Here is a 13,994-nt window from a genome sequence, read left to right as displayed (position 1 = left end):
GTTAGTACTAAAGTATTTCAAACGTACACTTTTCCGTTATGTCTCCACCTGATTGGGGTAAAATTTCACTCACGGTCCATGGTTGGTGAATGTCATAAACGCAAGATGGGACACCGGTGCATCTGCTGTAAGACACCTGACTCTCCACTATAGATCTGCATCTACATCTATATCTACATACATACTCCACAAGCCACCGAAAGGTGCATGGCGGAGGATACTTCGTAAACTACTGGCCCTTTCCTTTCCTGTTGCACTTGCAAATTAACCTAGGGAAAAAGGATCATGGACATGCCTCCATACGTGTTTCAGTTTTTCTTATCTTCGCGGTTCTTACGCGAAAAGTACTTCAGAGGCAAAGACGTTTTCTGCAGTCAGCCTTAAACGCCCGTCTCTAAGTTTTCTCAATAGCGCCTGTCGAAAAGAACTTCGTCTTGCCTCCAGGGATTTTCATTTGAGTTCATGAAGCATCTTCAATACTTTCGTGTTGATCGAACCTACCGGTAATGTATCCAGCAACAAGCCTTTGCATTGCTTCGATGCCTTCCTTTCATCAGAACTTTTGGGGATCTGGCATTCTCGAGCATTACTTCAAGACTGTGACGCACTAGTATTCTATGCGCTGTCTGCTTTATAGATGAAGTACACTTTCCTAAAAATCTCCCAATAATCAGAAGTCGAACATTCGCCTTACCTAGGAGCCACAGGTCAAACAGGGCCTGACCTTGGCAGCCATGATCACCTGACATAATTCCTGCAGATTCTTCCATGGTGAGATCACCTATCTATACCTCCCCCCCTCCCTCCCACCTCTCTCTCTCTCTCTCTCTCTCTCTCCCTCTCTCTCTCTCTCTCTCTCACGCGTTGCACTCGGCAACGAGTTGTAGAGTATTGACCAGATATACGAGATGATGCAGTGGTGTTTGAGAGCCTTCGACACTCAGGAAGAAAGATTGCAAGGAACAGTATGGTTTAACGTCCCGTCGACATTGAGATCATTAGAGATGGAGCACACCTAGGATTAGGAAATGATGGGGAAGGAAAAATAAGCGGTTCCATTTCAAAGAAATCACCTCAGAAGTTGCCTTGATGGCCAGAAGCGGGACTGAACCGTCGTCCTCCAGAATGCGAGTCCAGGATGTTAGCCGCTGTGCCACATCGCTCGGTAATTTGTAACTCAAGCCAGAGATAAATGCAGCATTGCATCCAAATGCGAGGGCGATACGCCCAACGCCATCTTTAACAGATAGTTGTATACAGTAAGATGTAACATGTAACAATGTGAAGCAGTATTTTATTTGCTGCAATTTCCATGAAAATGCCATGAGACGAAACAGTTCAGCGACTTTCAGATATCTTGCCCACAGTCTTCGTCGCTATAAAATGCAATACAAAACTGCTACCAAAAGATACAGAAGTGTATTACCTTTAACCACTGATTAGCGACGTAGTATAGTGAGCAGAATATGTTTTTTAGCTTACCAATGTTTTGTCAATCATAGAAAATTGTTAAATAGATATACTGTATCTCGTGGATATTTATAAATTGGAGACAAACGCAAAGTGTTACCACGGAACAGATTATAAACCAACTAGACTGAACAATTAGGCCGCAATAAATACGTGGTACACGAGGCATTTGGTCACCACTAAGGTTTTCGTCAATACATCGTATAAAACTATTTCATCAGTAAAGAATTCACGAAAATCACTATACAATGTTTTACAAAAGGTATTTTTTACACAATAACGCATGACAATTTTTTTTTGAATGGTCGGAAATCAAATGGAGAAGAAGCTGGTGAGTGGCGCTTGGGTATAATGAGGTAATTTTTACTGATTCTATTTTTTTACTTGTTGTAAGTAATCAAGAATTATTTTTGTTACCAGACAATTTGTCAGCGTGGTCCACACATCTGAAAGTTAACAAATTGTTGTATGCCTTGTTATTGTTATAGCGACTTATTGTGAAAGTCTACATTTAAATGGTTAAATGGTTCAAATGGCTCTGAGCACTATGGGACTCAACTGCTGTGGTCATGAGTCCCCTAGAACTTAGAACTACTTAAACCTAACTAACCTAAGGACATCACACACATCCATGCCCAAGGCAGGATTCGAACCTGCGACCGTAGCGGTCGCGCGGTTCCAGACGGTAGAGCCTAGAACCGCATGGCCACTCCGGCCGGCTACATTTAAATACATTTGTACTTAATCTCGTTCATCATAATCGATGATTTTGGAAAGTCTGCAACTGTGCCATTCATGATTTAAATAATGAAAAACTGCATCAGTTGCTCATTTGCTTCGAGAACTTATTCTCATTTTCAAATGCTTTTGTTTGCATAAAATTTTTCGTGATGTTTTCAGTGTGATTATCTGCCTCTCTTGCACTGTAGTTGTCTTCTTGAGGTTATATTGCATCAGAAAATCGGACAAAATTGTACTTGGAATATTTTTACATTTTAATGTCAGAGACCGTATTTTTGTTTGTCTAGTTTCAAGTACTGTGCCTCCACCACTGCACAGATTATCACACACAGGCAAGTCATCACTGTCACTGTGTGCTTTTGTAATCAAAACATGCTTGAGGAATATTACGACACTTTAACAAAGGATCTGTACGCAAACAGAGTTGTTACATCTTCTGTGGATCACATTATACGAGGGTTCGAACTGTAATAGTGACAACTATTTGTTTACAGATCTTACAAAATAGATAAAAGTTTCAAAGTTTTACTGACCAAAGTAGTGATCAGCTTTGTGTATAACCGGTTGCCAGTGATGTGCAAGTCATAGGATATTCTTAGCAGTGCCAGTTGTGTTGACAGTTCGAGCGACGCGGTCTATTGCCCCACGAATTTGTAGCAGTTCTGAAGCGAATGCCGTGAATTGTTTCCTTCAGTTTAGAAATCGAGTTGAACTCACGAGGGCTTAAGTCAGGGGAGTGCAGTAGGCGGTATAGCACTTAGCAGCCACGTCAGTCTAACAAATCAGTAACAGCTTGCACTGTACGTGCTTGAGCGTAGTCTTGCGAAATGATGATCAGGTCCTGCAGAAAGTGTCATCACTTCTCCCTCTAAACTGGTCGTAGGTTGTGTTCCAAAAACGAACAGCATAGATAGAAGTGATGATACTTTCTGCAGGACCTGACCATCATTTTGCAGGACAATGCTCAAGCACGTACAGTGCGAGCTGTTACTGATTTATTTGACCGATGGGGCTGCTAAGTGCTTTACCACCTTCTGCACTCTCCTGACTTAAGCCCTCGTGAGTTCAACCCGATTTCTAAGCTGCAGGAAACACTTCACGACATTCGCTTCAGAACTGCTACAAATTCGTCAGGCAATAGACCACGCTGCTCGAACTGTCAACACAACAGGGCACTGATAAGAGTATCCTACGACTTGCACATCGCTGGCAACAGGTTATACACAATGCTGATGACTACTTTGAAGGTTAGTAAAATTTTGAAACACGTATCTATTTTTAAGAGCTGTAAATAAATAGTTGCCACTATTAAAGTTCTATCCCTCCGTATATGCAGAGTTGCCAATTATTAACATTTATTTTGCCGTTACTGGCTGCTGAATTATGGATTACATTCTCTTTCTGCGTCCGCGTCTCGTGGTCGTGCGGTAGCGTTCTCGCTTCCCACGCCCGAGTTTCCGGGTTCGATTCCCGGCGGGGTCAGGGATTTTCTCTGCCTCGTGATGGCTGGGTGTTGTGTAATGTCGTTAGGTTCGTTAGGTTTAAGCAGTTCTACGTTCTAGGGGACTGACGACCATAGATGTTAAGTCCCATAGTGCTCAGAACCATTTGAACCATTTTTTCTCTTTCTGTCTGTATGAGGAAATATACATACGAAGAGCGTCCAATAAGTAATGGAACACATTTCTTTCTGAAAGCAGATTGGTTTTATCCATGATTTCAATACACCATACTTTTCTCTACTCTTTTGGGTACAAAACTCTGTTTTTTAAACTTAACCTCTGTTAGCGCGACTGCCTTACGCCACCTTACTGGGAGAGCCCTTGACCCCACATGGAACCACTCTGCTGGTCGGCGTGTTGCTGCGTCAGTAACTTCACCATCGTCCCTGTATTGCTTCCCACGGAGTTCTTCTCTCATTGGGCCAAACACATGGAAGTCGGAACGAGCGAGATCCGGGCTGTCAGGCAGATAAGGAAGAACAGTCCAATGAAGTTTTATGAATTACGTCCGGTGCGCAGACGTCAGCGGTCCTGCGTTGTCACGGAAAAGGAGAACTTAGTTTGAGTTTCTGTGGCGACGAACACGTTTAAGTCGTTTTTTTTTCAATTTCCTGAGGGTAGCACAATACACTTCAGAATTGATTGCCGCACCGTGAGGTAGAACATCGAAAAGAATGACCCCTTCAAAATCAAGGAAGACCTTCGTCATGAATTTGCCGGCTTTGAAGTTTTTCTTCGGAGGAGAGGTGGTGTGACGCCACTCCATGGATTATCGTTTCGTTTCTGGTTCGAAGTGCCGAACCCGTGCCAGAAAAAGAGTTTCCAAGACCAGCATCTTAATGCTCAAGCAATTCCGTACAGATGGTCCTCTGTTGCTCTTTATGGTCTTCTGTTACGCGGCGACGAACCAAGCGAGCACGCACTTCTGAGCATCCCAACTGGTGGACATGTGTGTCAGCACTACCAACAGAGACGTCCTGTTGTGCCACGAGGTGTTCGATTGTGGTCCATGGTTCACCTCGAACGAGACTGGTCGCACGATCCAACACTGGAGGAGAGAACGGACAGGTTTTCGCGACCTTGTTGCGATGATGACAGAGGCATAGTCGAACAACTCACCGTACTTTAGTTCACTGCCAGCTCTCCATAGGCATTCTTCAAGTGACTTTGAATAGCTGCGATACTCTCGTTTTCCGCCAAAACTAACTCGGCGACAGCTCTCTGCTTGGAAGCTACTTCCGTTACAGGCGCCATTTTGAAGACTACATGTAGCTCCGGCACCGTCGCAAGTTCACGACACTAACGGGCCTGAAGCAAGAATACACTCCTGGAAATGGAAAAAAGAACACATTGACACCGGTGTGTCAGATCCACCATACTTGCTCCGAACACTGCGAGAGGGCTGTACAAGCAATGATCACACGCACGCCACAGCGGACACACCAGGAACCACGGTGTTGGCCGTCGAATGGCGCTAGCTGCGTAGCATTTGTGCACCGCCGCCGTCAGTCTCAGCCAGTTTGCCGTGGCATACGGAGCTCCATCGCAGTCTTTAACACTGGTAGCATGCCGTGACAGCGTGGACGTGAACCGTATGTGCAGTTGACGGACTTTGAGCGAGGGCGTATAGTGGGCATGCGGGAGGCCGGCTGGACGTACCGCCGAATTGCTCAACACGTGGGGCGTGAGGTCTCCACAGTACATCGATGTTGTCGCCAGTGGTCGGCGGAAGGTGCACGTGCCCGTCGACCTGGGACCGGACCGCAGCGACGCACGGATGCACGCCACGACCGTAGGATCCTACGCAGTGCCGTGGGGGACCGCACCGCCACTTCCCAGCAAATTAGGGACACTGTTGCTCCTGGGGTATCGGCGAGGACCATTCGCAACCGTCTCCATGAAGCTGGGCTACGGTCCCGCACACCGTTAGGCCGTCTTCCGCTCACGCCCCAACATCGTGCAGCCCGCCTCCAGTGGTGTCGCGACAGGCGTGAATGGAGGGACGAATGGAGACGTGTCGTCTTCAGCGATGAGAGTCGCTTCTGCCTTGGTGCCAATGATGGTCGTATGCGTGTTTGGCGCCGTGCAGGTGAGGGCCACAATCAGGACTGCATACGACCGAGGCACACAGGGCCAACACCCGGCATCATGGTGTGGGGAGCGATCTCCTACACTGGCCGTACACCTCTGGTGATCGTCGAAGGGACACTGAATAGTGCACGGTACATCCAAACCGTCATCTAACCCATCGTTCTACCATTCCTAGACCGGCAAGGGAACTTGCTGTTCCAACAGGACAATGCACGTCCGCATGTATCCCGTGCCACCCAACGTGCTCTAAAAGGTGTAAGTCAACTACCCTGGCCAGCAAGATCTCCGGATCTGTCCCCCATTGAGCATGTTTGGGACTGGATGAAGCGTCGTCTCACGCGGTCTGCACGTCCAGAACGAACGCTGGTCCAACTGAGGCGCCAGGTGGAAATGGCATGGCAAGCCGTTCCACAGGACTACATCCAGCATCTCTACGATCGTCTCCATGGGAGAATAGCAGCCTGCATTGCTGCGAAAGGTGGATATACACTGTACTAGTGCCGACATTGTGCATGCTCTGTTGCCTGTGTGTATGTGCCTGTGGTTCTGTCAGTGTGATCATGTGATGTATCTGACCCCAGGAATGTGTCAATAAAGTTTCCCCTTCCTGGGACAATGAATTCACGGTGTTCTTATTTCAATTTCCAGGAGTGTATTATAAGGTGTACCACAAAAAGTCCTGCATTTTATCTGTTGCAACTGGCAGAGAAAAAAATGTGTTGCACTACTTACTGAACGCCCCTCGTATTTATGAATGTTACTACAGTAATCATGTCCAAAAGAAATACTTGGAAAATTAACTGATTCGCTATCTAGTTTGTCATCGAGAATTTTTTTGTCCCCAGTGTCTGCCTGCTTAGGTAGGTCGTAACGTGCTCGCCTCCCATGCAGGTGGGTTCGGCTTCGATTTCCGGCCGAGTTCGAGATTTTCTCCGCTCGAGGACTGGGTGTTGCGTTGTCCTCATCATCATTCCATCCTCATCACCCAATGTGGCATCGACTGAAATAAGACTCGCACTTGGCGGCCGAAATTCCCCGGATGGGGCCTCCCAGCCAACGACGCTATACGCTAATTTCACTTTTTTTGTGTCCAGAAGTTTGTAGCTCCTCCATTAAATCCATTCTACATGATTTTTGGGAATTGGTGGATTATCTTAATTGGCACAATAGTCGTAAACGGACACTAGCCCACAAAAACATTTCAAGATTCGTCCCTCGATAGGAGTATAACCTCAAAAAGACAACACAATTAAGAGATACAGGAAATAAAACGCACAAAACGTCGTGAAAAAATATTTATCTAAGCAAATGCACTTTAAAACGAGGATAAATTCTTGAAACGCATTGTGCTAAGCACGAAAAAATAAGTAATTGGTACAGCGTTTCATTATTTAAATCTTTTTTACTTAGTAGGACACTATCTCGAACTGAAGCTAATGACGGCTTGCTTGTGTTGTTGTGTAATTCCATCCACCTCAGTTTTCACTACTGATTACGGTACACCCCATACACCTCAATTCAAAATTGTTTTCCACAGCACGGTATTACGGCTCTGTCAATTTTCAACAATTGATTAATATGGCTCGAACCCGGAAAATTGCTTTTTGCAGGTAATGCTCTAACCGCCTGAGCTACCCAAACGTGACGAACGACCCTCTCACATCTTTACTTCCGCCAACACTTCTCTCATTTCCCGAACTTGGCAGAAGTTCTTCTGTGTCCCTAGCGGGACTAGCTCTGCTGGAAGAGAGGACTCCCTGTGACAGCGGTGCAACAGTTAAGTGCAGTGGGCCACGAGTCCCGTTGGCCGCCGCGAGCTGTCAGGTGGCGTCCCAGACAGCAGGTGGCGAGTGGCTTCAAGCACCTCTGCGTACCAGATGGTCTGCTGCCTCCAGGCATATCCGGTCTCCCTGTTGGCGTTTGTTCTGACTGCCATATTAAGCTCAAGAGAGCTGGGGGTAGTCCCGAAACTGGCATCGAGTTTCGGGAACAATTCAACAGCAGTGAACATGGACCGACTGGATGTGGCTGGGGATGATGACTACATCTTATGTCATCTACGACAATGACGTTTGTGCAGTGTATCTGCGAGCCTATGTACGCAGTACCAGACAGTATGGCAGCTATTTTGATCTGAGTAGCTTTGATTGACACTGTGGTCGGAGATGATGAAAGTATCTCATGTCAAATACAACGATGTTTGTGCAATGTTTCACATACGTATACTGTAAACATGGATGTAAATCAAGTTTTTCACTGTAAATTTGTTGCATCTAATTTCGTCTCACACGCTTTTGAAACTTGCAGCGAACGATGCTAACACTCTAGACGAAGTGTCCTACTTATTGCCTCGATTTAGACACTGCATGTTTGTATTCTGGTATGTACTCTTAGCGGTTTTTCGTAATTACTTCTGGGCACCGGTGCCGTATTCCGAAATATTTAATACTTGTAACCTTATACTCCGCAACCCATCGCATGGTGTTTGGCGGAGGGAATCTTATACCTCTACCAGCCCTTTCCTTTCCTGTTCCACTGACGAATGGAGCGAGGGAAAAACGAATGTCTACGAGTCCCATAAGTTGCTTCATTATTCCCAACATTAAACAAATAAAATGACACCACTACACAGCAGTAACCATTTAATTGGCGTTGCATTGCTGTACAGCCTACACAGTATTATTACTTTTATTAGCGGAAGTGGTCAGAAACGAAACATTGGCATCTTGAAGGCATCCGATTCTGCCATTTCAGCAGTCCAGCAAGCATATGATTTGCAAACATAAGCGTGCATACATTTTAATTTGGTTCCTTTTGAATGGGAGTGCAGTTCATGGGCGAAGCAAGCATCGCTAAGGATAGGAGTGGAGCAGGGGAAGCTGGTTTTTATAACAAGTCTGTACACTCAATGTGAATATCCCGGGTTCAATTCCCGGCGGGGTCAGAGATTTTCACCTGCCTCGAGATGACTGGGTGTTTGTGTTGTCCTCCTCACTTCATCATCATTCACGAGAGTGGCGAGATTGGACTGAGCAAAGGTTGGGAATTTGTACGGTGGCTGATGACCACGCAGTTGAGTGCCGTACAAACCAAACATCATCATCATCATCATCACCATCATCATCATCATCAATGTGGATAGATTTCTGTTCTTTTCTGAGAAGGAGTTGTAGGTAGCACACTGCGGATTGCGTCATCATTATATAAAAAATTGCTATCGAAAGAAGCAGTATCAGTTCCCTCATTAGTTTTTCGTTTAATTAAACACATAGAAAAACTAAATATCAATTATTTTTCGCCATTTTTAAAATAATAGTGATCGAAAAAAATTATTTTTCACTCTATGGTTTAGTTAGGCTCTAATATTGATACTGGTTCGGAAGGGGGGGAGTAGTGGTTGACATTTGACTGACTGCACAGATGGGCTCCAAAGGTTGGAAACCACTGCTCTAGCGCGACCAGTTCTCTAGAAACAGTTACTTTAATTATACCAACTACATCGCGTGTAAGACCACCGAGCCACATTACAGTTCTGCCAATCGATTCTAAGACGGGCGTTCACAGCTAGCAATACTGACTGATTGACTGGCATTATAAATTATCACAATAACCACTTGTAAACAGATGAAAATCCTAGAGCGATCAGGGAAGCAAGGCATCGAGTTCGCTTTAGTACCAATATGTCGGCAGGGATTGTGGTGGACTCTTAAGGCCATACTTTACCGGACAAATAAACAGGTGCTGTTTAACACCGATTCATGCGAGACGAATAACCTGTGCTGTTGCAGAGCATTACCCTTACAGAAAGGGAACAGTGCTATACCCCACTTTATGTGCCTGATACATTAGTGCTCAAAGAAACATTTGATGAGTGACGGATTGCTCGACGAGAACCAGGAGCAAAGCTTTCTACGTCATCTTGCCTTAATTCCTCACATTTCGGACTGTGGGTACATTTAAAGGCGTTGGTGAACTGGAATTCCATGGCCAACGTGCATACATTACTGGATCGTGTGCCTCATGCAACTGACCATATCCGAGAACAACTAAGTGTGATCCCTCGATGTTTGTGGCGGTTTGAGGAGGGGGGCTGAATGTTGTTCAAAAATAAATGGTAATCACACCGAACACATCGTGTAGTGCCAACAGGCACATGACCATAATTGAACGGAAAGAGTCGTATGTCAACAAGTATTTGTCTCTAGAGATATACCTGTATGCCTGGGGATTTTTTTTATAGCTTTACAATTGTTGACGAAGTACTGAGTGAAGTGCTAGTTACCAAGAAATCCTGATACCTACTCCTGCCCAAGTTCGTGTTCTTACCTTGTCGTCGTATGTCGTATGTCAACAAGTATTTGTCTCTAGAGATATACCTGTATGCCTGGGGATTTTTCTATAGCTTTGGCCAGAACCATCTCTTTTTCCTAAAACCATGTATGTACTGCGAGTCACCGTAAAGTGCGTGGCAGAGATCAATAAAAGCAATTTTTCAAAAAGAATCACGATAACCGCTACGTTAATAACATTAAGTAAAATTGTCCTAAAACCTAAATTTGATTTCGACACTACAATGCTTTAATCGCCGGGCCCAGTTGGATGCGATGTACTCCAGCCTTCCCATGACCTTTCCCAACTATTCTCTAGGGTCCTAAAATTTAACGTGGACATCGAATTGCGAAACTACTGGCCATTTTTCGCATATTTAAATCACTACCAGGGGATCAGAAGAAAACCTCAGGATTCACTGTGGATTTAGTGTAACTCGAAAACACGTAGGTATGGCTTTACAATTGTTGACGAAGTACTGAGTGAAGTGCTAGTTACCAAGAAATCCTGATACCTACTCCTGCCCAAGTTCGTGTTCTTACCTTGCGTTGAAGTCACCGGTACAGCAGCAACCCTGTGTTCCGGCAAGTAGCTATTCCTCGCACTGCTTAATGTCATGAGTGAACCTCAAACATTCGGATCTGTAGGCTCGCACCGATCGGTCTTTAAAAACTCATGTTAAGTTTGAAAATTCTTGTATTCTACATTTCTCAAGTTACACTAGAAATTTGTTTTCCAAAATCGGCTACCACTTTTGTACTGCGGCTAGAAGCAGTCTAATGCGATATCATCACGGCGTTTATGAAAAATCAAGGAAAGTCTGCTTATAATAAGTACATATCACTTTCATACGTATATATAACAGCAAGTCCCCCGCCGCGTTTGTCTGCCTGTGTGAGAAGGCCAACCTGAAGATTTACTGTGGGGACATTGATATGGTTTTGCCCAACTATACAATGGGATCCTACAATTTACCGTGGACATCGAACTGTTCGCCTGAAAAGACGATGGTGATTTTGTTCTGATTTCGGAATATAGCACTTGGCGGATATTAGATGTACTGATAATGGTTTCAACGTCGTGTACCAAAAGACAGCGTAGTAGCACAGCTGCCAGAGGGCGCAACATGCGTCTACCCTTTGATGGGGAACGCTCACAGCCAGAAGGCTCAGTGTAGTGAAACGTGTTAAGCAAGCAGGGAACCATTCCACGGAGACACACTCGTTCTTCCTACAACTAACTGGGCGAGTTTGAAAGGGGTCAAACTGTGGCTTTCCGAGTGACAGGTTGGTCCTTTCGGAGAACTGCCACACGAGTTTGACGTGCTGCATCACTTGTGGGATAACACTGGTCACGTGAACGTTCTCACAACTACGATAACGATCGAAGCAGACGAAATAAATTACAATTTACAGTGCGGCCGGGACTCGAACCCAGGTCTTCTTGCTTGCTATGCAGAAGTGCTAACCATTATCCCATCGCAGTACGACTGTCAGCATTCCTGCACGAACTACCTAAGCTGAGTGCCCTCCCCAACACAAACTACAATTCATTTTTCCCTTACATCTTGTCACTACTGCCAGGGCTCTCCGATGTTGGCAAGCACCCCAGCATTGGACGTAATGGGACGTCTTTGTTACCATTGGTGATCTTCTAGATCTTATAATTCAATTGTGACCATCGTATTGCGGTGGTGTAATTGTCAGTATTTCTGTATAGCAAGCAAAAAGACCCGCGTTAGATTCCCGGCCGCAACACAAATCTTAATTCATTTCGTCTGCTTCGATCATTATCGTAGATAATAAAAAGAGACTTAAGTGTCTCAGGGAAACATTTAATTATAAGTTCTCACACCTGTGGACGACGTTCTGGACGCACAGGCAGCACAAAAGCCTACCAGTGTCGTCGTGCCGTAAGGGCAACAGTGAGAGATTGCACACCTAGCACTGCGCGGATAAGAGGGTTTGTGAGCACAGACTGGTTATCACGAACTGCTGCGAAGTGGTTATTAGCAGTCGGACTAAGGCACGCACACCTCTAGCTCATCTTCCCTCACGCCACGGCGTCGACGTGCACGGTTCGACAGTTAAATGGCTCTGAGCACTATGGGACTGAACATCTGTGGTCATCAGTTCCCTTGGAACTTAGAACTACTTAAACCTAACTAACCTAAGGACAACGCACAACACCCAGCCATCACGAGGCCGGTTCGACAGGTGCCATTAGCGGATCGCTTGGAAGATGAAACGGCGTTCCGCGGTCTTCGGCGATGACAGCAGATTCTGTCTCTACGCAAGTGGTGGTTGTTTGCACTTACGATGTAGACTGGTAAGCGCTGTCTCGCAGAGTGCATTCGTTCAAGATACACAGTAGAGATGGCCAAAGTCGTTCATCCATGGGAACTAGTTCACTGGTGATCGCTCTTTTTTTGGGAACCGTGCATTTTTACACGTTCACCTGCCATTGTGCTTGGTACATGGTTCTTATGAAAAACTGAAAATTAGTAGCATAGGTGACTGAAGATGGAAGGCGCCAAGAGGGCGCAGTTGCCTCCTTCCTGGAGTACAGAATTTTTATTCATAACAGAATTCTCACAGACTTATAATTTTCCTGCGTTTGCAAAACACCTAGTTTAGCCAACTGTAGCTTTATGTGGCTGAGAGCAGTGAAATAATACAAGGTGGCGCACGAAAAACCAGCTCCGAGTACAGATTGCTCGCCAGTTACGCACGATTTGTTGACGGCTACGAGCAGAATAGATAAACATGTGATAATTGTGCAGTGAAGAAATAACAAAGAAGCTAATGCAAATAACTTCTAAACAATAGATGACGATTTGTAAGCGACAATGATCAGTCTAGTATTCTGGACCAAGTTTTCGTGCGCTGCCCTGCACAACTGATAATATTGTAGGAGTTACCATATTCTCTTTACAAAATGTGACACCATACACTCAGTTACGAAGCGCGGGTTTCATTTGGTTGTATGTCGGTCTGCCTTCCATAACAATGAACATGGTCTTTTACCTTGGATCAAAAAAAGACGGAAAATAGCCACTCGTGTTTGCTGTGCCGACGTCCTTTGCATGTCTAATAACAAAGAATCTTGCCTTTCTACAAATATTTATTCTGCTGCTTACAAATATTTATTCTTATTAGTGAAGTAAACTGATACGCTGTTTTGTTCCCTGAACAGATGTATGTATTACATACCACGTAAATTTTACATAATTTAAGTAATTATAAAATATATTTTCATTACCGGTCGTGGACGCTTAATAGAATACGAAAAGAACCAGAAGTTCAGAGTTCAAAAAGAGTTGAAAACAAAATATCGACGGGTGTACTACCGGTCTACAGTGTCCAACGGGCACATTTTTTCGGCGATCATACATGTCGCCATCATCAGGTGAACTGACTAACTGAGCTCCTGTGAATGTGCTGGCACGGAGATCCGTACGCTATGGCTGCTCAGAGGGAACTGGGTTCGGCCACTCACTCACTCACTCACTCACTATATTGACGGGCCTGCCTTGGCCAGAGGTAGCGGAGTTTAAGCTGTTTTGAGCTGTTCCTCCTGAAGTCCTCTCGGTTTGGAATGGTTTTTCGTCGCCTGTTGGTCTGTCCTCTGGTTTCTGTGGATGCAGCAGCTTATCTGCCGGCTGATTCCGGCGGCTTCTTGTTCTTCTCTTCTTGCTGCTTCCTGGCTGCCCGAATTCTATTTTCTTCAGGCGGGAGTAGTCCACTGGCGGCGTCTGTGTCCGGATGTGTTCGACTGCTTCCTCAGTCATGTATTTCCAGTCCTCGTCCGTGAAGATCGGGTGCTTGTTTATGAGTTCCAGCTCTCCACGCCTGACGATTT

The 13,994-nt window shown here is 45.2% G+C and overlaps 1 protein-coding gene across 5 annotated transcripts in view; it reads right to left on the bottom strand.

The window, feature by feature from the left end:
• The window catches only part of LOC126292282 (filaggrin-2-like), a 750,701-nt gene that overhangs the window by 186,913 nt on the left and 549,794 nt on the right, over positions 1 to 13,994 (bottom strand). The gene's annotated exons all lie outside the window — the stretch shown is intronic.

This window comes from Schistocerca gregaria, chromosome 9, assembly GCF_023897955.1.
Source record: "Schistocerca gregaria isolate iqSchGreg1 chromosome 9, iqSchGreg1.2, whole genome shotgun sequence".
Taxonomy (NCBI): Eukaryota; Metazoa; Arthropoda; class Insecta; order Orthoptera; family Acrididae; genus Schistocerca; species Schistocerca gregaria.
The sequence above is the reverse complement of the archived record's forward strand: the minus strand, read 5'-3'. Positions and strand labels throughout refer to the sequence as shown.